The sequence below is a fragment of the Ahaetulla prasina genome, chromosome 4 (genome assembly GCF_028640845.1).
Source record: "Ahaetulla prasina isolate Xishuangbanna chromosome 4, ASM2864084v1, whole genome shotgun sequence".
NCBI classification, from domain to species: domain Eukaryota; kingdom Metazoa; phylum Chordata; class Lepidosauria; order Squamata; family Colubridae; genus Ahaetulla; species Ahaetulla prasina.
The window spans coordinates 132380064-132406520 of NC_080542.1; the positions used below are offsets into that span (position 1 = coordinate 132380064).

Genomic DNA, 26457 nt, shown 5'->3' on the forward strand with positions numbered 1-26457 from the left:
CATAAAAGAGACGGGTTTTTTTCAAAGGGTAATTCAGAAAATCTATGGGGAGCTTGGCAATTATGAGAAAGCAACTACTTGGGGAGCTTAGTAACTAGGGAGTTGGGCAGCTTGGCAACTGCTTATGAGAAAGAATAACAGAATAACAGAGTTGGAAGGGACCTTGAAGGTCTTCTAGTCCAACCCTCTGTTTAGGGAGGAAACCAGTGGTGGGTTTCAAATGTTTTTACTACCGGTTCTGTGGATGTGGCTTGGTGGGTCTGGCATGGCTTGGTGGGCATGGGAGGGGAAGGATACTGTAAAATCTCCATTCCCTCCCCATTCCAGAGGAAGGATACTGTAAAATCCCCATTTCCTCCCAATCAGCTGGGACTTGGGAGGCACAAAATAGATGGGGACGGGGCCAGTCAGAATTTTTACTACTGGTTCTCTGAACTACTCAAAATTTCTGCTACCAGTTCTCCAGAACTGGTCAGAACCTGCTGAAACCCACCTCTGGAGGAAACTCCCATTTCAGACAAATCTCTTCTTAAAAACGTCCATGTTGGAGCATTCACAACTTCTGGAGGCAAGTCATTCCACTGATTAATTTTTCTGTTAGGAAATTTCTGCTTATTTCTAAGTTGCTTCTCTCCTAGGTTAGTTTCCATCTGTTACTTCTTGTCTTGTCTTCTGATGCTTTGGAGAATAATGGATGGAAACTAATCAAGGAGAAAAGCAACCTAGAACTAACCTGTTTTTCTGTCTAACAGACAACAAGTGGTCAAAATTGGCAATGCTCTATCTAATCCTGTTCCTGTCAGGAGTGGCGTTCCTCAAGGCAACGTCCTTGGCCCAACACTCTTCATACTATACATTAATAATCTTTGTGACCATATCTCAAGTAATTGTGTTCTCTTTGCTGATGATGTCAAACTATTTAACACCACAGGCAATACATCTATCATTCAAAAAGACCTTGATCATCTAACCGCTTGGTCTAAAACTTGGCAACTCTCAACCAGCAAATGCTCAGTCTTACATATTGGAAAAAAGAACCCAAACACTAAGTACATACTTGATGGACATTACCTCACAGATGACCCCCATCCCGTTAAAGACCTTAGAGTTTTCATGTCAAATGATCTAAGTGCCAAAGCCCACTGCAACTACATAGCAAAAAAGGCTCTAAGAGTTGTTAACCAAATCTTACGTAGCTTCTTCTCCAAAAACACCACACTACTAACCAGAGCATATAAAACATTTGCTAGACCAATTCTAGAATACAGGTCGCCTGTTTGGAACCCTCACCACATCTCTGACATCAATACAATTTAATGTGTCCAGAAATATTTTACAAGAAGAGTTCTCCATTCCTCTGAAACAACAAAATACCTTATCCCACCAGACTTGAAATCCTAGGCTTAGAAAACTTGGAACTCCGTCGCCTTCGACAAGACCTAAGTTTAACTCATAGAATCATCTACTGTAATGTCCTTCCTGTTAAAGACTACTTCAGCTTTAATTGCAATAATACAAGAGCAACCAATAGATTTAAACTTAATGTTAACCGCTTTAATCTAGATTGCAGAAAATATGACTTCTGTAACAGAATCATCAGTGCTTGGAATACTTTACCTGACTCTGTGGTCTCTTCCCATAATCCTAAAAACTTTAACCAAACACTTTCTACTATTGACTTCACCCCATTCCTAAGAGGACCATAAGGGGCGTGCATAAGCGCACAAACGTGCCTACCGTTCCTGTCCTATTGTTTTTCTTTTCTTCTTCCTATATATAAATATGCTTATACCTCCTAATATTTACTCATATATATGTTTATATACTATATAATTTTTTTGTATGACACTTATATATATTGTTGTGACAAAATAAATAAATAATTTACTGAAATTTACTGACAGTTAGAACAATTAATCAGTACAACAACAAAATTCCCTATACCACCAGGCTTGAAATTTTAGGTCTAGATAGTCTTGAACTATATTGTCTACATTCCAACCTATGCTTAGTTCATAAGATTATTTATCAAAATGTTCTACCTGTAAATTTTAAGTTCAGCCATAATAACACAAGGGCTATTAATAGATTTAAACTCTATGTAAATCACTCTAATCTTAATTGTAGGAAATATGCCTTCTGCAATAGAATAGTAAATGTCTGGAACATTCTAGCTGATCCTGTTGTTAGTCTCTCTAATCCCCATACATACCTTTTACCTTAAACTGTTTACCATGGACCTTTCATCTTTCTTAAGAGGTCCCTAAGGGGGCATGCATAAGCGCACCAGTGTGCTGAAGCCTGAAGATGACGAATGAGACTTCGTCGAAACGTTGCCAAGACATTTCCAATTTTACACGGGAGAAAACCCAAACAACCAAAGACATATATATATATGTGTGTGTGTGTGTGTGTTTTTGTATGTATGAAGTCTGGTTATTTCTCCTGAAAATTGGAGAGTGATTCACAGTCTCATCTTCAGGCTTCAGTTTCGTGCTTCTGGGAGCAATGTGTGATTGCAGCTGTTTCTTCCTTTTTAACTGCTAGTGGGGGTTTGAACTGATTGGGTGGGAGCTTGGCTGTGCTCTGATTGGATGGGGGTTTTTTGTGCTCTGATTGGCTGGGGGTGTGTCCTGTGTTGGTGGGGGCTTGGTTGTGCTCAGATTAGTCTGAGTTGCAGGGGGATTTGAGCTGGTGAGCTGCACTGCTGCTGTTTGGCTTCGTGTTCGTGGTTGTGCTACATCTTTGTAGTGGGTGTCAGTCTGCTCCATGTATGGATTGGAGGGGTTTGAAATGGCTAATGTTGCAGCTGCGGTCTGGCTTCTGGTCCTTGGTCGTGCATCCTGGTCAGTGTGGGTTTGGGTCTGCTTTCTGGGTGGATGTGTGGTGGTGACATCCTTGTGGACCTCGTGAGTGTGGGTGTTCTGTTTCCCTCCCCCCAATACTCCCAGCAAAGAATCAGTCAGAGGCCTCCTTTTCTCCTTTTATTTACATAGATATATGTCCTGGCCACGTCTACCCACGGGCCTGCCAAGTTTCTGGAGATAACGAGGAAATTATAGATAAGGCCAGAATTATTCACAAATATATTCTTCCCTCCATTGATACAGTTTGCCCGCGCAAATTCATTGTTTTGTCCAAGACAAAAAACCAGGAAGTCCCGCCTCCTATTTATAGTCTCTGCAGATGTCACTGCATGACAATTATGACTTGGCTTTATCCCAACGCTGCTTCTGCTGCGCGCGCCGGTCACGCCTGCGCAGTCTTGCATCACTCCAAAACTGTTCTTGGGGCGTTGCCAAATCAGAAGAAGGCTCCAGAGAATCAGGTCTTGCCGGCCCCTCCTCCTCCCTTTGAGTGGGTGCCAGGGAGGGAAAGGGCTCAAGAGAAGCAGGGCTTGCCAGGTCTTCTCCCTCACTTTCTGAATCATCCGAGTCCAGGAGTCCGGGTCCAGGAACCTGGGTCACAACAGTGGGTCTGGTGTCATTCCTCGTGTTAACGACTCGTTTGTCAATAAGGGCGGGTTTCCAAATGGCTGGTAGGCAGGAGGTATCATCTCGTTTGTTCATGCTGTGTGGGCATTTTTCTATCTCGATGGCTTCTTTGATACAATCAAAGGGAACACTAGGTCAGGAACGGTAGGCACGTTGGTGCTCTTATGCAAGCCCCTTACAGACCTCTTAGGAATGGGATGAGGTCAATAGTAGACAGTTTTTGGTTAAAGCTTTGGGGATTTTGGAAAGAGACCACAGAGTCAGGTAGTGCATTCCAGACATTAACAACTCTATTACTGAAGTCATATTTTCTGCAATCAAGATTGGAGCGGTTCACTTTAAGTTTAAATCTATTGTGTGCTTGTGTATTGTTGCGCTGAAGCTGAAGTAGTTACAAAGTAATTACAAAGGAATAGGAGTTGATAGCCCAAGCATAACTGACCAACAACTTTTAAGCCTGTCTTAAAGATGTTTACATTTTAGAAAGCTCTGCATTATAAATTTCCAAGCTTTATAATAAATTCCTTCTGAAGTTGTGCTGGGCATAGATCTATTTTTAGGAGAGCAATTAAATATGTCCTTTTCTTTTGGTTTGCAGTTGGACTACAATATTCATCATTGTAGGATTCTATAAAGTTCCAAAATTTGACAAAAACAGTTCAATCAAAGCATTCCTTGGATATGAATTTTCAAATGGGTCTCTTAAATCTTGTTAAAGTGGCAATAAACTTCCAAATATGAGTCAATACATTTTGATCAACTCAGTTTGAAGCTTCGTATTTGCCCTGATCTAGAGGTTGTCTTTTTTTTTTTTTAATGTTTTAAAATGTTCCTGCATTATTTTATGCTATTAGCTTACGGGTTGAAAGGCAGAATAACAACTAAATAACTGAATAAATCCAACAAATAAAAAGTTTGGAATAACACTGGGAATGCCACTGCTGTTTTTTTCATGGCTAGGAACCAATTGAGTTATTTTATATTGTATTAAGGTACATTTATTGTATTTTATTTATTTATCACATTTCTGTACCATCCATCCTACCTAAGTGACTTTGGGCAGCATGATCATGTAGTCCAGAGAAAGCATTTCAATAGCAATCTACTAAACTGATTTCTTGGATTGTCCTTCTGTTCTGAGATCAAAAAAATGATGCATCATTCCCCCTTTTTGAGGTGCAGAACCTGACAAAAGCTTTGTCTGAGAGTGCAAGTTGTCCAGGTGTGCAAACTCATGATTGTCACTTCTGATACCAGCAGCCTGCAATTAAAATTCAGGGTTCTGGCTCTTCACTGAGAATTCAAAGCTTACCCTACCCTGCTTCAAATAAAGACATTTCTTTCCAAATATCTTTTTGGCAGCTTTCCTATTCCCAACCAAACAGAACTCTTTGTTATATTTACTGGAGAATCGACAAGCTCATCAAGACAGTACTTGTCTGGACTGCCATTTGAATGCACAAAAGTCCCCCTGTGTTAGATGTCTAGAGATAATCAGACTATGAAACCAACTGTGTCCACAGGCAATGGCAAACAGAAAAGAACGAGTGTGGGTGAAAAGGAGATGTGGGGGGGAATATTCTTTCTTCATTAGTTCTTTGTTCATTTTTGGTGTTTATCGTAGATCATTAAAAATGGGCTCAGTTCCAATAGATAATTACACATTTCACAATAAATAGCTGCTATGTGTAGGGAAAAAGGGAAGAAATGTCCCTTAAAAACAATCCAGAAATGCTTTCTTACAGATGCGAATGATCTTGCATGCCTCAAAAGTTTTTGAAGACTCCTCATTTTGGGTATTATTATTATTATTATTATTATTATTATTATTATTATTATTATTAGTATTATTAGTATTATTAGTATTATTATTAGAATTACAGGGGGCATGATGGCTTAGTGGTTAAAGACTGGAAAGCTGACAGCCTGGGTTCAAGACCAAAGTACCCTGTGATGGGGTGAGCTCCTGCCCACCTAGCAGTTTGAAAACATGTAAATGTAAGTAGATTAATAGGTACCCTTTTGGGAAGATTACAGCTTTCTGTACACCTTTGGCATATAGCCAGGCTGGCCATATGACCATAGAAAGTATCTTCGGACAATGCTGGCTCCTTCGGCCAAGAAACGGAAATAACCACCGTCCCCTAGTGTCAGACACAACTGTACAGGGAACCTTTTTTTTAGAATTACAATTAAATTGAAATGTTGCTCACCATTGGTTTAATTCTAAGAAGAGCTTTTGTCACTTGGATCATGAAGCTCTGGAACGAGCTTCCCCCAGGACTTTGCCAACTTCCTGACCTTCAAACCTTCCGCCGCGAGCTTAAGACACATGTATTTATTTGCGCAGGACTGGACTAGAATTTTTAAATGTTTAAATTTTAAATCTGGTTTTAATGGGGTTTTATTATTTATATCTCTATTTTAAATATTTGGCCTTATGTAATAAGTTTTTTAAATTAATGTTTTATTCTGTATATATATATGTTTTATATGGCTGTAAACCGCCCTAAGTCCCTAGGGAGATAGGGCGGTATAAAAGTGTGAACAAATAAATAAATAAATAAATAAATAAATAAATGTTGCTTAAACATGCTGTAATCTGGCACAACTTTAGCTTGTGAAATAGTGACCCATCAGCCATTTCAGGTTGGTGTGAGGGTATGAGTTTTATTAAAACCCTCTTTATCATCAGATAAGAAGAGAGAAGGAGAAGAAATATTGATGTCTGGTCAATTATTCATTGCCATTTCAATGATATCTGTCAACGGTAATCAATAGCTAACTTGGATGTGGGCTGACCGAGGGGGCAGAAATACTCAAGTTTTGACTGCTATTAATTCCAAAGGCTGTGAACATTTCCTCTCATTTACTGCTAGCAATTATCCAAGATGAATATCCAGTAAGCCAGCCAATTCGAGAAAAGCTCAATGAAATCTCCCAGACAAATATCATTATAAGGAAAACAAATAAGAGCCGTGATGGTGCAGTGGTTAGATTGCAGTATTGCAGGCTAACTCACTGCTCACTCCATGAGTTTGATTCTGAGCAGTGCAAGGTTGACTCAGCCTTCCATCCTTCTTATATCAGTAAAATGACGACTCATATTGTTGGGGGCAATATGCTGACTCTGTAAACCACTTAGAAATGACTGTAAAACACTATGAAGTGGTATTTAAGTCTAACTGCTGTTGCTATTAAAGTATATCTTCTTTTCATGAGATGTTCAGTGCTTAAAAATAGTTACAGTGCTTCCCTAGATTCTAATGATGTAAGAATTAAAATCTGATATTGGGGATAATCATTAGTACTAGACATTGCTTAACATTTATTTATTTACGTAAAAGATCTATATAGTTACATGCAACCAGCAATCATGCAACCAGCAATGATAAAAGCAATGGAAATATTGAACCCCATTTAGAAAACTGCCAGATACTCCCAACTGCCACACAGCCACAAAAGATATTTTGGAGCTCTAAACTCACACTCTCCTAATGCTTGTAGAATTTTACTGTGGCAACATAATAGGTTTAAAGCAGGGGTGAAATGCTACTGGATCAGACCGGATCATGTGATCTGGTAGTGATCATGGCCAGTGGTTTGACAATCCAGTAGCCATGGTGGAGTAAAGTTCCGCCCACCTGTTGTGTCTTGCCCGCCCTCAGAGCAGCCGGGGCCTTCTTACCTGCTCCCGAACACGGAAGAATGTATGCCTCCCGGCCCAAGTCCTGGCTCCATGCCCACACAAACTGCAGAAGAAGGAGCATCTCCCGGCCCCAGCCCTGACTCCATGCCCAGGCAAACGGAGCAGCTAGACCCCTCCCCCTCCTCCACAGCATGTGAGCCTGAGGAGGGTTTATTCCCAACAGCTGCTGATTGGTGTGACCCTCGCATCAGAAGGCTGGATAGGCGGAGGCAACAGAAGGAAGGGAGGGGCAGGCCTTAATGAGTGCTGAGTCATGGAGCCACACCCCATGGCCTATATAAAGGATCTGCTTTCTGGCAGTCTCTGAGTCAGGCAAAAGTCGAACTTATCTTGCTGAAGTCACTTACTGGTCTCCTGCCTGCTCTGAGGACTTTGCTAGGACTTTGGGCAGAGCTGCAGAGGCAAGCCTGATTCGGATTTCCCTGACCCGGCCGTCAGCGGAGGAGCGGGACACGACACCCACCCACCCGGGTTTCATTACTTCCTGGTTTTAATGAAGCGAGTGCACACGCACAACACGTGCACTTCCAAGCTGGTAAGGAAGGTAAGTAGATTTCACCCCTGATTTAAAGGTAAAAGGTAAAGGTTCCCTTCACACATATGTGCTAGTCGTTCCTGACTCTTGGGGGTGATGCTTATCTCCGTTTCGAAGCCAAAGAACCAGCACTGTTTGAAGACATCTCCATGGTCATGTGGCCGGCATGACTAAACACCAAAGGGGCACAGACCGCTGTTACCTTCCCACCAAAGGTCGTCCCTATTTTTCTACTTGCCTTTTTTATGTGCTTTCGAACTGCTAGGTTGGCAAAAGCTGGGACAAGTAACAGGAGCTCACCCCATTACATGGCAGCACTAGGGATTCGAACCGCTGAGCTGCCGACCTTTCAATTGACAAGCTCATTTAACCATGTGCCAAACTGCATGGTTTTGTGCAAGTCTAGATTTGCACATGTATCACCTTTCTTTTGGAAGCTACACTTCCAGGTTCAATTCTAGGTGCTGGTAGTCACATTTGAAGGCCTCCGGATATTCCTTGAGGCCAGGTTATTTGAGGGCCCATCATTTTCCAGTTGCTTCTACCCAACAAGCCAGAACGGAGAAGCAGGATATGTTCTGGTTCCCTTTCTTAAGAAGATTCATCTAGAGAGACCAAGAAGAAGGGCCTTCTGTGTGGTGGTTCCCTCCATGTGGAATATCATCCCTGCAGAGATAAGATTGGTGTTCACCTTGATACTCTTACCAAAAGTGCTACAGATATGATTTTGCTAGCTGGCTGGGGACATAAGGTATTATGGAGCCCATCAAGTGGTTGGTTTGATTGTTGTTGCCAGGGAGATGGGCATTTATTGGGTTTTGTATTTGGAATTTTATTTCTGTAAACTGCCTGGAGTTGTCCTGTATTTTATGGGTGTCCTGTCCTGGAGTTGTCCTGTATTTTATGGGTGGCCCTATAAAATTCCTTAATAAATAAACAAATTTGAAGGACTGGAATGGACCTATCTTATGGGCTGAGATTTGGTACTTGCCAGTACATCATTTTAGGAATAATAGCCTGCTACACACATGTGTGCATGTGTGTACAAACAGACATACACAAACAGACATACACACATACATACATAATTTTCTCCCTCCCCCACCTTTTTTCCCCCAACCCAATGCCTTGTTTTCTTGCATTCCTCATATGTAAATGAATTGTGAAGCCTCCCTTTCTGACATATTTGTGAAAGAATGCATGTTTACATTCTCTGCATTCTCCTTGTGATACATTCATCACTTGACAGGTAGAAGGGAATCTGAAAGCCCCCCAAAAAACAACAACAACAACCAACAACCCTCCTTCTAAAACTATTCACAACTAATCAGACTCTCTTGATATTTTCCATTCTCCTGCTAAAGATTTACTGGTATCATTTCCAGCCACAGCATGCCCAGAGTTGCACTGCCAGCTTGGCAGGACATCAGATATCCCCAGGTCCTACTTGTGAGCAGAAAATATTTTCTGAATCACAGCCTAATGGGAACACAGAGAAGGTGGCTTACAGCCAACCACATATGTCACCACTTTGGAACTGCTTTCTCCCAGGCCTCATTGAAGAACCTTCCATCTGCTAGGTTGGGAAACAGACTTGCTAGAGCCCCCTATGAGGGTCTCACTTGTCCTTATGGCTCATGAGTGGTTGAAACAATTGGGCGTGATCCTGTAATGCCTCAAACATTATATGGATCTCAGCAGGAAACTTAACGATGCTTCCTTCTGCGAATTTTCTTAGCTACCCAGATGAATCCTTCCCCCACCCCTTTTAACTTGCAGACAGGAGGGCTGCTTTAACCTCTCAAGGAACAATGTTTTTGGCAATGAGCTACAGAGTGTGGCAGCAGATAATAGGGGTTCTCCAGCAAAACAGGTAACCCCGCTGTCTCAACAATATTGTCCCACTGTTTTTATGAGATTATTTATTTTTAGTATGCTAATATCTCTTTTTACTATGCACTGTTGGTTGTTTATTGTCTGGACATTTTACCCCTTGTGGGTTATTTTAAATTGCTTTAGTTATAATGGAGCATTCATTCATTCATTTGTTCAGCCTTGCTTAAAAAGCTACTCAATTGGAGTCTTAACTATAATTGTATTGAAGCAACATCTTCCATGATGTCCTTGATGCTGGACAGCTCCTCGGCTAACCTGAATTATTTCCATTTTGGTGAAACAAATGTAAGTCATGAAATAGGCACAAACATGGAACCACCTCTGTTAAGCATTCAGTTAGCCAAGCTTGTTTTGTTTTCTAATAATCACAGATATTAAAGAACAAAAAGCAGAATCTGGCTAATTTGCTTTTTCCCAGTAGCTAATGATCTGAATAAATCTACTTAAGGAATGGGTGGAGTTTATGTTTTTGGCCAATGTTCTTTCTGGCATTGAGTTTTAAAAAGAATCAAATCGGATTTAGAAATCAATCTAAGAACCAAAGGGAATAAATCTTTATCTCCTACCATGAAGGCTGTGCTGATCAACCGAATGGCTGCTTCTGAAATCTAGCTTCTTTACCACCTGCAGTTCTGTCTGGTAAAACTCTGGACTTTAAAATTTAAGCATTATTGGCCAAAGTTGCCGCACATTGCTAATTACATTGTTATCTTTATATAGGTTTTATTTGAATGTGTTGAAATACATAGATGCTCTCTATAAATAGCCCGGTGCTTTTCAATGTGAAAAATAGTAAGATATATGAACTTCAACTCCCAGAATTCCCGAACTACTAAGTTGGGGGATTTGGGGAGTTGGAATTCACATGTCTCAAAGTTCCTGAGTTTGAGAAACACTAATACAGCTCTATGAAGATGAGAGATAATTACATTTGGGTTAAATGTCACTTTTTCCAAGTTATTTATGGTTGTAGAGGGAAGAGGGAATGACCTTGAGGGATAGGAGGAAAACCTGCTACCAAGGAAATGATCTGATAAAGGAGGCCTGAGTTCAGAGCCAGAGTGTAGAGTGAGTTAAACATCTCAGACAATCCTAGTTCTTGTGAAGATAAAGGAATGGGAGAAGAAAGCCATTCAGAGTTGCAAGATTTTATTACTATAGCTTTAGAATAATGACCCACATAAGATTAGTTTTGAGTCTAATCTACCTTGAAGATGTGTTATTAGTAGGCATGTAAATAATAATAATAATAACAATAATAACAACAACAACAACAACAACAAAACAGAGTTGGAAGGGACCTTGAAGGCCTTCTAGTCCAACCCCCTGCCCAGGCAGGAAACCCTACACCATCTCAGACAGATGGTTATCCAACATTTTCTTAAAAATTTCCAGTGTTGGAGCATTCACAACTTCTGCCGGCAAGTCATTCCACTTATTAATTGTTCTGACTGTCAGGAAATTTCTCCTTAGTTCTAAGTTGCTTCTTTCCTTGATCAGTTTCCAACCATTGCGTCTTGTTCTGCCTTCAGGTGCTTTGGAGAACAGCCCGACTCCCTCTTCTTTGTGGCAACCCCTGAGATATTGGAACACTGCTATCATGTCTCTCCTAGTCCTTCTTTTCATTAAACTAGACATACCCAGTTCCTGCAACCGTTCTTCATATGTTCTATCCTCCAGTTCCCTAATCAACTTTGTTGCTCTTCTCTGCACTCTTTCTAGAATCTCAGCATCTTTTTTACATTGCGGCAGCCAAAATTGAATGCAGTATTCCAAGTGTGGCCTTACCAAGGCATTATAAAGTGGCACTAACACTTCACGTGATCTTGATTCTATCCCTCTGTTTATGCAGTGTTGGCTTTTTTAGCAGCTACTGGCTCATATCTAAATGGTTATCCAACATTTTCTTAAAAATTTCCAGTGTTGGAGCATTCACAACTTCTGCAGGCAAGTCGTTCCACTTATTAATTGTTCTAACTGTCAGGAAATTTCTCCTTAGTTCTAAGTTGCTTCTTTCCTTGATCAGTTTCCAACCATTGCGTCTTGTTCTGCCTTCAGGTGCTTTGGAGAACAGCCCGACTCCCTCTTCTTTGTGGCAACCCCTGAGATATTGGAACACTGCTATCATGTCTCTCCTAGTCCTTCTTTTCATTAAACTAGACATACCCAGTTCCTGCAACCGTTCTTCATATGTTCTATCCTCCAGTTCCCTAATCAACTTTGTTGCTCTTCTCTGCACTCTTTCTAGAATCTCAGCATCTTTTTTACATTGCGGCAGCCAAAATTGAATGCAGTATTCCAAGTGTGGCCTTACCAAGGCATTATAAAGTGGCACTAACACTTCACGTGATCTTGATTCTATCCTCTGTTTATGCAGTGTTGGCTTTTAGCAGCTACTGGCTCATATCTAAATGGTTATCCAACATTTTCTTAAAAATTTCCAGTGTTGGAGCATTCACAACTTCTGCAGGCAAGTCGTTCCACTTATTAATTGTTCTAACTGTCAGGAAATTTCTCCTTAGTTCTAAGTTGCTTCTTTCCTTGATCAGTTTCCAACCATTGCGTCTTGTTCTGCCTTCAGGTGCTTTGGAGAACAGCCCGACTCCCTCTTCTTTGTGGCAACCCCTGAGATATTGGAACACTGCTATCATGTCTCTCCTAGTCCTTCTTTTCATTAAACTAGACATACCCAGTTCCTGCAACCGTTCTTCATATGTTCTATCCTCCAGTTCCCTAATCAACTTTGTTGCTCTTCTCTGCACTCTTTCTAGAATCTCAGCATCTTTTTTACATTGCGGCAGCCAAAATTGAATGCAGTATTCCAAGTGTGGCCTTACCAAGGCATTATAAAGTGGCACTAACACTTCACGTGATCTTGATTCTATCCCTCTGTTTATGCAGTGTTGGCTTTTTTAGCAGCTACTGGCTCATATCTAAATGGTTTTCCACTAGGACTCCAAGATCCCTCTCACAGGTACTACTATTGAGCAAGGTACCACATATACGGTACCGGTGCATTTTGTTTTTTGTTTTTTGCCTAAATGTAGAACCTTACTTTTTTCACTGTTGAATTTCATTTTGTTAGATAGTGCCCTATGTTCTTGTTCAAGTAAATAAACAAGTTTCCTGAAGAGAATCTGGATATTGACTTTCTTTTTGCCAATAAGGAGCTCCTGAGATGCCCTTAGATGAGCTACCGTACATTCTTTTAAGCATATGTGTAGATCAGTCTATTTTTAATCCATGGCAGTCTTAGCACTCATGGGTTCCTGAAGGCCTTCGGATTTAATGGTAAGAATGGACTGTCTCAATGAAATGATTTAATGTCTTTACTCATAGTTGGTTGTTGCCAATTTGTTGGTTTGACAATAATTTTAAATTATCTAGAGTAGCGGTGTCAAAGTCAAGGCACGGGGTGCTTAGATCTGGCCCATGGAAACAGCAAAGGACCAACTTCTGGTGCCTCTACCAGCAAAAATAGAACTCAGGAGGGCTGCACATGGCCCTTCTAAGCTCCATTTTCACTTGCAGGAGGCAGTTGCAGCCAAAACTGAATGCAATATTCCAAGTGTGGCCTTACCAAGGCATTATAAAGTGGCACTAACACTTCACGTGATCTTGATTCTATCCTCTGTTTATGCAGTGTTGGCTTTTTAGCAGCTACTGGCTCATATCTAAATGGTTTCCACTAGGACTCCAAGATCCCTCTCACAGGTACTACTATTGAGCAAGGTACCACATATACGGTACCGGTGCATTTTGTTTTTTGTTTTTTGCCTAAATGTAGAACCTTACTTTTTTCACTGTTGAATTTCATTTTGTTAGATAGTGCCCTATGTTCTTGTTCAAGTAAATAAACAAGTTTCCTGAAGAGAATCTGGATATTGACTTTCTTTTTGCCAATAAGGAGCTCCTGAGATGCCCTTAGATGAGCTACCGTACATTCTTTTAAGCATATGTGTAGATCAGTCTATTTTTAATCCATGGCAGTCTTAGCACTCATGGGTTCCTGAAGGCCTTCGGATTTAATGGTAAGAATGGACTGTCTCAATGAAATGATTTAATGTCTTTACTCATAGTTGGTTGTTGCCAATTTGTTGGTTTGACAATAATTTTAAATTATCTAGAGTAGCGGTGTCAAAGTCAAGGCACGGGGTGCTTAGATCTGGCCCATGGAAACAGCAAAGGACCAACTTCTGGTGCCTCTACCAGCAAAAATAGAACTCACGAGGGCTGCACATGGGCCTTCTAAGCTCCATATTCAGTTGCAGGAGGCAGTTCCAGCCAAAACTGAATGCAATATTCCAAGTGTGGCCTTACCAAGGCATTATAAAGTGGCACTAACACTTCACGTGATCTTGATTCTATCCTCTGTTTATGCAGTGTTGGCTTTTTAGCAGCTACTGGCTCATATCTAAATGGTTTCCACTAGGACTCCAAGATCCCTCTCACAGGTACTACTATTGAGCAAGGTACCACATATACGGTACGGTGCATTTTGTTTTTGCCTAAATGTAGAACCTTACTTTTTTCACTGTTGAATTTCATTTTGTTAGATAGTGCCCTATGTTCTTGTTCAAGTAAATAAACAAGTTTCCTGAAGAGAATCTGGATATTGACTTTCTTTTTGCCAATAAGGAGCTCCTGAGATGCCCTTAGATGAGCTACCGTACATTCTTTTAAGCATATGTGTAGATCAGTCTATTTTTAATCCATGGCAGTCTTAGCACTCATGGGTTCCTGAAGGCCTTCGGATTTAATGGTAAGAATGGACTGTCTCAATGAAATGATTTAATGTCTTTACTCATAGTTGGTTGTTGCCAATTTGTTGGTTTGACAATAACTTTAAATTATCTAGAGTAGCGGTGTCAAAGTCAAGGCACGGGGTGCTTAGATCTGGCCCATGGAAACAGCAAAGGACCAACTTCTGGTGCCTCTACCAGCAAAAATAGAACTCAGGAGGGCTGCACATGGCCCTTCTAAGCTCCATTTTCACTTGCAGGAGGCAGTTGCAGCCAAAATTGAATGCAGTATTCCAAGTGTGGCCTTACCAAGGCATTATAAAGTGGCACTAACACTTCACGTGATCTTGATTCTATCCCTCTGTTTATGCAGTGTTGGCTTTTTTAGCAGCTACTGGCTCATATCTAAATGGTTTTCCACTAGGACTCCAAGATCCCTCTCACAGGTACTACTATTGAGCAAGGTACCACATATACGGTACCGGTGCATTTTGTTTTTTGTTTTTTGCCTAAATGTAGAACCTTACTTTTTTCACTGTTGAATTTCATTTTGTTAGATAGTGCCCTATGTTCTTGTTCAAGTAAATAAACAAGTTTCCTGAAGAGAATCTGGATATTGACTTTCTTTTTGCCAATAAGGAGCTCCTGAGATGCCCTTAGATGAGCTACCGTACATTCTTTTAAGCATATGTGTAGATCAGTCTATTTTTAATCCATGGCAGTCTTAGCACTCATGGGTTCCTGAAGGCCTTCGGATTTAATGGTAAGAATGGACTGTCTCAATGAAATGATTTAATGTCTTTACTCATAGTTGGTTGTTGCCAATTTGTTGGTTTGACAATAATTTTAAATTATCTAGAGTAGCGGTGTCAAAGTCAAGGCACGGGGTGCTTAGATCTGGCCCATGGAAACAGCAAAGGACCAACTTCTGGTGCCTCTACCAGCAAAAATAGAACTCAGGAGGGCTGCACATGGCCCTTCTAAGCTCCATTTTCACTTGCAGGAGGCAGTTGCAGCCAAAAACAGAGCTCAGGAGCCTGTTTTCTCTGGCAGAGAAGGAGCCCACAGGTGTGAGTGACATTGAGCTGGATACGCCCTCCCCACCCCATCCCCTCAAAGTCAAACAGAACCCTGATCTAAACAGAGTTTGACACCCCTGATTTAGTGTGTTTGGAATTGAATGGAATAGAAAAGTCTGAATGAAGGTTTCTCAATAAAAAGCTCACACAGGACATATTAATTAATTAATTAATGTAATTTATAGGCTGCCCACCTCAACTGTTCATTAACTTGATAGTGGCATTATTGTCATGCACTTCTTAAACCAAATATGTGTTTTTGTGCTTGAATAGCAATATATTATTATACATCTGTGAACTGAAAATATGAATTTTAAGATGTCTGTTTCTCTCGATCTAGGTTTCTATCCCTCTGTGATTGTGTGTGTGTACATGTACATGTACATGTACATGTACATGTACATGTACATGTACATGTACATGTACAGGTGTGGGCATGCTAACACACATACACACACATATACAGAACATATCTTTTATTAAAACTACAAACATAATCTTTGCAGTTGAGCAGTATCCATAGAATAAATGCTTCCCAATGCATCAGTTGGCCAGAGAAGCATGAAACAGGCCAATTTGTTGGTTTGACAATAATTTTAAATTATCTAGAGTAGCGGTGTCAAAGTCAAGGCACGGGGTGCTTAGATCTGGCCCATGGAAACAGCAAAGGACCAACTTCTGGTGCCTCTACCAGCAAAAATAGAACTCAGGAGGGCTGCACATGGCCCTTCTAAGCTCCATTTTCACTTGCAGGAGGCAGTTGCAGCCAAAAACAGAGCTCAGGAGCCTGTTTTCTCTGGCAGAGAAGGAGCCCACAGGTGTGAGTGACATTGAGCTGGATACGCCCTCCCCACCCCATCCCCTCAAAGTCAAACAGAACCCTGATCTAAACAGAGTTTGACACCCCTGATTTAGTGTGTTTGGAATTGAATGGAATAGAAAAGTCTGAATGAAGGTTTCTCAATAAAAAGCTCACACAGGACATATTAATTAATTAATTAATTAATTAATGTAATTTATAGGCTACCCACCTCAACTGTTCATTAACTTGATAGTGGCATTATTGTCATGCACTTCTTAAACCAAATATGTGTTTTTGTGCTTGAATAGCAATATATTATTATACATCTGTGAACTGAAAATATGAATTTTAAGGTGTCTGTTTCTCTCGATCTAGGTTTCTATCCCTCTGTGATTGTGTGTGTGTATGTGTGTGTTTGTGTGTGTGTACATGTACATGTACAGGTGTGGGCATGCTAACACACATACACACACATATACAGAACATATCTTTTATTAAAACTACAAACATAATCTTTGCAGTTGAGCAGTATCCATAGAATAAATGCTTCCCAATGCATCAGTTGGCCAGAGAAGCATGAAACAGGCCAATTTGTTTAAAGATGTAACCAAATCTTTTTACTCCATCTTTGAATTGGTTTTCCCATTTAAAATAGATTCATTCACCACAGAAGATCATTTGCATTAAAACAAGGCACATGGTAAGGGGGAAATACTAAGTATAATGAGTATCACTATTATTTTCATGAGAGCATCATCTTCATTGCTACTTGTTATGTTAATTTGAATCTGTTCTGATAGGCTTTCCTTTATTCAGAACGAAGGTGAGAATGTTTGCACCCATAATCCTTATTTTTGCTTCCTGAAAGAAATCTTGTTTCCTTATTCTTTCTGTATGGAAAAATGTATTTTTTCTGGAAGGAAGAAGTTCATAAAAAGGAAATTGGATGGGGATGGAGAAAACACTTGATTAGCCCTGTTCGACTTGTAGACTGAAGATTTCTGACCCCTACTACAGCCTTCTGGGATGCAAAAGGAATAAACTCATTTCATGGATTCTTCCAATATACTTGGAGGTGGTTAACTCTGATCACAATTGCCAGGGGTTCAATTCCTTCGACCAGCCAGAGGTGTATTCAGCCGGTTTGTACCAGTTCAGGCAAACTGGTAGAGGCGATCGCGGGTGCCGCCCCCCCCCCCAGCCACCTGCCTTCCCGCCCCAGCTCCAAGTCATGCTATTTAGGCACATTTTCAAGATTGGGTGCATGCACAGAAGGAGCATGAGCGAACAAAGCACATGTATGGAAGGCCGGGCGCATGCACAGACAGCGCACATGTGCAAGAAGCGAGTATGTACACGCTCAGCAAACCAGCGGTAAAGATAAGTGAAACCCACCCCTATTACCAGCTGAAGGTTGGCTCAGCCTTCCATCCTTTTGAGGTCCATCAAATGAGGACCCAGACTGTTGGGAGCAATATGCTAACTCTGTAAATTGCTTAGAGAGGGCGGGGGTGGGAGGGCTGTAAAGCACTATGAAACAAGTTCAGAAATCTAAGTGCTATTGCTATTCTTATATTATTAAAAGATCATCCAGAGATTTCTAGTACACAGATACAACCACAATGTGACCCAGATACTTGGTTCATTTTTCATAATATGTTACTGAGGTTGAAAAGGTGCTAAGTTGCTATTTAATGTGGTGATGGACAGGATCAGGACTGTTAAGCTTGCTAGGTATGTTATGTTCAGTTTGTTCTTTGCAGTCTTTTCACTAAACAAAATTTTCCTACATACATCCCTGCTTCCCTAGGATAGTTAACCTGGACTTAGCCTTACAGCTTTCTTTTTTTTTTCTTAAAAAGCTGATTCTCAAACCTTTAAAAATCATGTTCTTTTATTGTTGCTTTTGCTCTGTTGGTTTTTATTCTCTCCTGTTTTCGATGATCTAGGTTTTATATTTTTATTTTATTTAGGTTTTATTTTTTTGTTCTTTATGTTGTTTTGCAGTTGCGTTGAACTGTTGTATTTTTTTAAATTTGTTATTTTTATATGGTGAGATGCCCAGAGAATGTCTTGTTATTTGGTGGCTTATGAATAATGTAAATAAATAGACACGTAAAGAAACAGCAGAGAATTCAGGAAAATATCAACCTAGCATGTTGTACAAGGCAAGGAGAACATTATTTCTTTCTATCTGTCATTTAGATATGAATGCTGCTGACATTTAAATTTTCAGAGCTGATCCTTGGGGATCTCTCTTGAAGGGGATGATGCAGAGAAGTTATATCTCTTCCACTGTTTTTGTTTTAAGAATAATTTTTTTGATGATGAATTGCCCAGGTGATGTTCCATTCAGCAGCATATTTTCAAGTGAATAGAGTTGAAAAGTTATTGACTTCACAGTTCCTTGCACTGTGAAGCCAATCACTTTTAAAGTGCATTTGGGATAGAGAAAAGTGGCAATAAGAGTTGTTCTCCTTGCCAGGATCAAGGTGTCTTTGATCACTGCAATAGAATAAGGACAAAGGATTAGATAATACCTTGGGCAGCATCATATTTTATGCCTGAAGCAGTACGTAAATGAGACAGCTTAAGAAAAACGACAGAATTCTCAGCATTTGAAGTCCATAAAAGGACCTGTGCATTAGCATTCTTGATGCAATACCAAAACCTTTACCCCGGTGAATGGATCTCTCTGTCTATGTGTGTGACTGAATGTTATTAATGACTCTGTTTTGTTGGATTGCGTATTATATTTCTGAAGTTTAGTTTCTGAGGAAGTCCAGCAGGAAGGGGGGAAGACTTATCCTGGAGCTAGACATGAAGTTCAAGGCTATGAGTCTTATTCAAGGCCGGTAAGTTCATCTTCAAGCCAAAAATAACAGATGGGGCAACCCAATCAGCTACCTCAAACCTAACAGCTGACTCATGTACACCTGAACACACACACATTCATACACACACACCATGCTTGCAGGCTTTCCATTATGACTGAATTACCATCCAAATTATCCATTCTAATCTTAGTTTCAGAGCATCAAACAGTAGAACTTTATTTTGGCCAAGAAAGACACTGGGTGCTAGGCCATATTATTATTTATTTATTTATTTTTAATCCCACCTTTATATTATTTTTGTAAGTAACTCAAGGTGGCATACGTACCTATTACTCCGTCCTCCTGCTTTCTTTACAAAAACTCTGTGAGGTGGATTCGAGGTGGGGGGGGAGGGGGGGAGGGAGGGAAGGAAGAAGAGAAAGGTTGGCCAAAAGTCACCCAGCTGGCTTTTGCGAATAAGATGGGACTAGAATTAGAAGCTTCTAGTCATTAAGCCAAAGTCCCCAGCCATCTTTCATGCATAAAGCGGGATTAGAATTCACAGTTTTTTGGGTGACTGACCCAAAATCACCAATTGCCTTTCATACATAAGGCAGGCTTAGAACTTACAGTCTCCCAGGTTCTGGTTAAGTCTGGTACCTTAACTCAGAGTTCCCCAGTCTTTCCAGCTTTGTGGAATGGCAGTGAGTGGTTCCACATGAGCAGTGGGCAAGTGCACACATATGGGATACACGCACACACTTGCCCACCATTTCCACAGCCCAGTTCCAAACCTCCCAGGGACCGGTAATGGGCCACGGCCCTGCCTTAACTCAAAGCCAGCAGATACTTGAATGTGCATAGATACAAGAGTGTTCACAAAGTCCCAAATTATTGATAGATGGATGGCCTACAGATTTAAATCATTTTCATCATCATCATCATCTCTGATACTAAAGCGGTACCTTCCTTCTCAGATTGCTATTTCCAAAGAGGAGAAATAACAATCTGTTGTCCCTATTTGAAGGGAGTGGAGGAAGAAAAAAGTGCCCAAGAGGATGGAGAAGACCATTCCATAAAATGTACTCTAAATCTTCTTCTGGCCAGTGTAGAGAATGTTACCATTTGTCAATTCTTTTGCGTGACCGATGCATAGAAATGATCTGATAATGTCTTCTGACATTGGATTTGTAGTTGCCTTCATGTTCTGGAACTTCCAATAAAGAAAGTTAATATAATTCTAAAAGAAGTAAAGGTTAACAAGGTAAAAATGATTTTATGCTAAAAGAAGTGTGAAAGGGGAGGGAAAAAAATCCACCTTTCCTGATACATGCAACAGAACTATGAGCATCAATTTAAGTTATTACAGAGGATCAGTGGATTTGGAGATTGGAAAATAATGCTCCCATCAAGCTACTAATGATGATGTACAAGAGTTAAAATGAAATTTTCCCTAACTGACCGTAGGCTGAATAATGTTTGAAAGTTGATGACAAATTAATAGGTTCCAGGATGCCTTGCCAGAGACTTTTTTTTCCTGCAGAGAAGTCCTTAATTAACTGCCAAATTGCCCATAGCCTGACTCCTGTTGACCACTTTTGCTAATTATTTACTTATTTAATTATTTCTACTTTTATTTCACTATATTGAGGTATTTGGCAAAGTTATCTACTGTTTTAAAACTTCTCTTTAGTTCCTTCCAGGAAAAGATGTTGCACAATCATATATTTTGCTCATACTTTCCTTCTTATTAAGGTATATTCTCTTGCTTTTCCTACCCTTATAAATTAAATGGACAATATTTTTTTTTAATTTTCTCATCAAAATTTAAATCGCAAACTCATTGAGGCAAATTCCTTTATTTTTTCCTGTTATTTTGTAGACAATTGGGTCCAAGGACTTCTGAGGATGTGCATTTCAAAACATTCAGACTTGACCTCTTCTGAACACTTGCATGTAACATCACTGCACATTCAAAAGGAATGAACTTGAATCAGGACAGTGTGCATATTCTGTCTGTCTTTTATATCTATCTATCTATCTATCTATCTATCTATCTATCTATCTATCTATCTATCTATCTATCTATCTATCATCTATCTATCTCTCATCTATTTCTTTATCTCTCTATCTTTCTACTATCATCTATCTATCTATTATATCTATCTATCATCTATGTCTCTACTATCATCTATCATCTATCTATCTACTATCATCTCTATCTATCTATCTATCTATCTATCTATCTATCTATCTATCATCTATCTATTTATCTATGTCTCTATCTATCTATCTATCTATCTATCTATCTATCTATCTATCTATCTATCTATCTATCTAATCTATCATCCATCATCTGTCTATCCATCCATCATCTATCTATCTATTTATTTTATTTATTTATTTTATTTTATTAAATTTTTATACCACCCTTCTCCCGAAGGACTCAGGGCGGTGTACAGCTGGAATAAAATACAAAATATATACAATTAAAAGAAATTAAAATAAACTATTACTAAATGGCCGGTAATTTAAAAGATTTAAAAATTTAAAATATTACTAAAACCCCAATTTAAAATCAACTATTTATGCTAGTCCCGCTTGAATGAATAAATATGTTTTTAGCTCACGACGAAAGGTCCGAAGATCAGGCACTTGACGTAAGCCAGGGGGGAGTTCGTTCCAGAGCGTCGGTGCTCCCACAGAGAAGGCCCTACTCCTGGGGGCCGCCAGCCAACATTGTTTGGTGGACGGCACCCTGAGAAGGCCCTCTCTGTGGGAGCGTACGGGTCGATGGGAGGCATAAGGTAACAGCAGGCGGTCTCGTAAGTACCCGGGTCCTAAGCCATGGAGCGCTTTAAAGGTAGTAACCAGGATCTTGAAGCGCACCCGAAAGCGCATCTATCCATCCATCATCTATCTATCTATCTATCTATCTATCTATCTATCTATCTATCTATCTATCTATCTATCTATCTATCATCTATCTCTCTACCTCTTTACTATCATCTATCTATCTATCTATCTATCTATCTATCTATCTATCTATCTATCTATCATCTATGTCTCTACTACCATCTATCTATCATCCATCTATCATCTATCTATCCATCCATCATCTATCTATCTATCTATCTATCTATCTATCTATCTATCCATCCATCCATCATCCATCCATCATCCATCCATCCATCCATCCATCCACCCACCTATCTATCTATCTATCTATCTATCTATCTATCTATCTATCTATCTATCTATCATCATGTCTCTTCTATCATCTATCTATCTATCTATCTATCTATCTATCCATCCATCCATTCATCATCTATCTATCTATCCATCCATCAATCATCTATCTATCTATCTATCTATCTATCTATCTATCTATCTATCTATCTATCCATCCATCCATCCATCCATCCATCCATCCGTCCATCATCTATCTATCTATCTATCTATCTATCTATCTATCTATCTATCTATCTATCTATCTATCTATCTATCTATCTATTTATTTTCTATCTATCACTTAAAAGTATCTATTTAGCTATTAAACTTATATGCCACCTATCTCATTGTTACAGTGACTCTGGGTGACTTTCGGAATAATAATAAAAAATTAAAAAAATAATGCAAAGCACTTGAATTTAGGAAGATTAAATAAGAAATTAAAAATTAAGAGGACAGGTGATATGATGGGAGAGGTTTTTCTCTCCAGCCCCATCCACTAATCCCATCCTAAAATACCCTTATCAGAGCCTGGAGCCAAGATTTTACCTCATCTGTACAGCCAGGAGAGTAGGAGCTGACCTCACTTCCAACAGGAGAATATTCCAAAGAAATTGGGGGTGGGGGGCAAAGCAGAGAAAGCTGTTCTCCTGGACATAGGTGAAATATTTTGGTAGACAGGATCCATTTGCTGGAGGAAGTGGGACAGTTCAATCTCATTATATATGGCTCCTTAGATATACACACACAGCAATACTACCAACTGGATAATGTTATTTTTTTAAAAAAAAAACCCAGGGTTTTTTTTTGTTTGTTCTTTCTCAGAAAAATATTTTTATTTTCTACCTTCTTCTTACTCAGCATATTCATCATTCTCTTGGAGATGCTGTTGATCTAACTGAACTGTTGGAAGTACTGCTAGTGCTAGTATTCTTCTGTTACACTGTGAGCATCTGCTCACATTATGGGAGGAGTTACTTCATCTGTCTTCCCACAGAATATAATAATATCCTGACACCAATGAGAAATAGTACACAATATTTATAGCGATTAATGACATACTGCATAATACAATAAAAGACATTTAAGACTAATAGATACATAAATAATGGAAAATGTAGCAAACATCAATTATCTACCGGTAGTTTGCTATGCTTTGTTTTTACTGTGTAAAAAGTTAAGGCTCAGCTTTAGATAGGGGAAAATAAGATTAGTGCTAGGAATTGAATTTGGATTTTTTTCCCCCATCATAAATGGAAAGGGAGTTATGTGCATTTCAAATAATTTTTGTCCTGCAGCCCTGTGCTGGATCTGACCATCTATATGTCATCTTTATGAGCATGATTTGTCCACCAGTGTAATTTAATTGTGTATAATCAGATGAGGAAGCATCAGGGAAGACTAACAATTGGGAAATAAATTCAGCAGATAGACAGTATCGTAAGAGTGAACACAGAGTACAAAACTTTTGGAGTGATATTTCAAGTTTCACCAATTATTTTCTCACTTGTGAAATATTCTTTTTATAAAGTTAGTACTATCCTATATCACCAGGCATAAAGTAAACATCTACTGACTACGACTTAACTTAAAGGTCCTTGAAATTAAATAAATTAAAATAGTGCTTCCTATGAATATCCAAAGTACATGTTATTTCTCTTCAGTGAGCATGGAGATTTGGGGAAAGTACCAGTGCAGACTTTTGTTTATATCATAATTTCCTGCATCCATCTATGCTATTTTTAAGAGATTGTTTGAAAAGACAGAGAGAGAGACAGAGACAGAGACAGAGACAGAGAGAAATTAAACTACCTTCAACTTTAAGCTTTTTAACAAGGTGATGTAGATAGAAGGAAAGAGCAAATATTTGTTGCAAGTTTTATCAGTTGAAATTTACCTAAAATTTCAAACCTGTATGGTTTTATCACACTAGCTTCCAAAATGGATATATTTCTGTTCCCCATGCATGCCAAAATATCATACTGTAGTATTAAAGTAAAATGAGTTTTTAATAGGCAGCGTAAAGATTGGATTAAATAGATTTTCTAACATGCTTATAAACTGCCCCCTACCAAAAAAGTGATGAAGTTAAACAGCTATTTTCTCTGTTGCAACTTCTTCAGACAAGGAGTGAAAATATAGTAAGTATCCCATCTGTTGATCATCAGGAGTTGGTGAGACCAATTATTGGAAATTCTGTTCCAATAGTACAAAGGAATAAATAAACAGAAGATTGAAAAACATGAATTAAAAATCTTTATCATCCCAAAACTAAGCAATGGTTAAAACTTCAAAGTTAAAACTTTATTAACATAAACTAAGCAATAGTTATTCACCGGGTTTAGTATATTACATCTTTTCTGTAGTTTAAGGTCAGAGCCACTCCACCCCATCACAGGATTTTACCTGGCTGAAGGGGGAATTCGAAGTTACCCATAATACTAATTTGGCTTTATTCAGTTTTGGTTAACTCCTCCCATGGGTGTGTGGGTGTGTGGAGCAGAGGTGGGTATCAGCAGGTTCTGACCAGTTCTGGAGAACCAGTAGTGAAAATTTTGAGTAGTTCAGTGGACCAGTAATAAAAATTCTGACTGGCCCCGCCCCCATCTAGTCTCTGCCTCCCAAGTCCCAGCTGATCAGGAGGAAATGGGGATTTTGCAGTATCCTTCCCCTGAAGTGGGGAGGGAATGGAGATTTTGCAGTAACCTTCCCCTGGAGTGGGGAGGGAATGGAGATTTTGCAGTATCCTTCCCCTGGAGTGGGGAAGGAATGGAAATTTTACAGTAACCTTCCCTGGAGTGGGGAGGGCATGGAGATTTTACAGTATTTATTTATTTATTTATTTATTTATTTATTTATTTATTTATTTATTTATTTATTTATTTATTATTCAAATTTCTATATCACCCTATCTCCCGAAGGACTCAGGGCGGTTTACAGCCTTATAAAACATAAAGTATAAAATAAATACATGTTAAAACAACATTTAAAAAACTTATTCCATTAGGCCAAATTTAAAACTATGGTTAAAAAATACGAAACCCCATTTAAAATTAATTTTAAAATTAAACCCTAGGCCAGCCCTGCACAAATAAATAGATATGTCTTAAGCTCGCGGTGGAAGGTTCGAAGGTCAGGAAGTTGACGTAATCCTGGGGGGAGCTCATTCCAGAGGGTGGGAGCCCCTACAGAGAAGGCCCTTCCCCTGGGTGTCGCCAGTCGGCACTACCTGGCGGACGGCACCCTAAGGAGTCCCTCCCTGTGAGAGCGTATGGGTCGGTGGGAGGTAGTCGGTGGCAGCAGGCGGTCCCGTAAATAACCCGGCCCTATGTAACCTTCCCCTGGAGTGGGGAGGGAATGGAAATTTTGCAGTAACCTTCCCCTGGAGTAGAGACGGAATGGAAATTTTACAGTAACCTTCCCTGGAGTGGGGAGGGCATGGAGATTTTACAGTAACCTTCCCCTGGAGTGGGGATGGAATGGAGATTTTGCAGTATCCTTCCCCTGGAGTGGGGAGGGAATGGAAATTTTACAGTAACCTTCCCTGGAGTGGGGAGGGCATGGAGATTTTACAGTAACCTTGGAATGGGGAGAGAACCCTGGAGTGGGGAGGGCATGGAGATTTTACAGTAACCTTCCCCTGGAGTAGAGAAGGAATGGAAATTTTACAGTAACCTTCCCTGGAGTGGGGAGGGCATGGAGATTTTACAGTAACCTTCCCCTGGAGTAGAGAAGGAATGGAAATTTTACAGTAACCTTCCCTGGAGTGGGGAGGGAATGGAAATTTTGCAGTATCCTTCCCCTGGAATGGGGAGGGAATGGAAATTTTACAGTAACCTTCCCTGGAGTGGGGAGGGCATGGAGATTTTACAGTAACCTTGGAATGGGGAGAGAACCCTGGAGTGGGGAGGGCATGGAGATTTTACAGTAACCTTCCCCTGGAGCAGAGAAGGAATGGAAATTTTACAGTAACCTTCCCTGGAGTGGGGAGGGAATGAAGATTTTGCAGTAACCTTCCCCTGGAGTAGAGAAGGAATGGAAATTTTACAGTAACCTTCCCTGGAGTGGGGAGGGAATGGAAATTTTGCAGTATCCTTCCCCTGGAATGGGGAGGGAATGGAAATTTTACAGTAACCTTCCCTGGAGTGGGGAG

The 26457-nt window shown here is 39.8% G+C and overlaps 1 protein-coding gene and 1 long non-coding RNA gene across 2 annotated transcripts in view; one reads left to right on the top strand and one right to left on the bottom strand.

Moving 5' to 3' along the window:
- LOC131198304 (uncharacterized) overlaps positions 1 to 26457 on the bottom strand; it is a 44409-nt gene that overhangs the window by 14839 nt on the left and 3113 nt on the right. The gene's annotated exons all lie outside the window — the stretch shown is intronic.
- Positions 7421 to 26457, top strand: part of LOC131198305 (uncharacterized) — a 35567-nt gene continuing 16530 nt past the window's right edge. The window contains exon 1 of the long non-coding RNA XR_009155046.1: positions 7421 to 7747. This is a non-coding gene — a long non-coding RNA (uncharacterized LOC131198305). The remainder of the gene's footprint in view (positions 7748 to 26457) is intronic.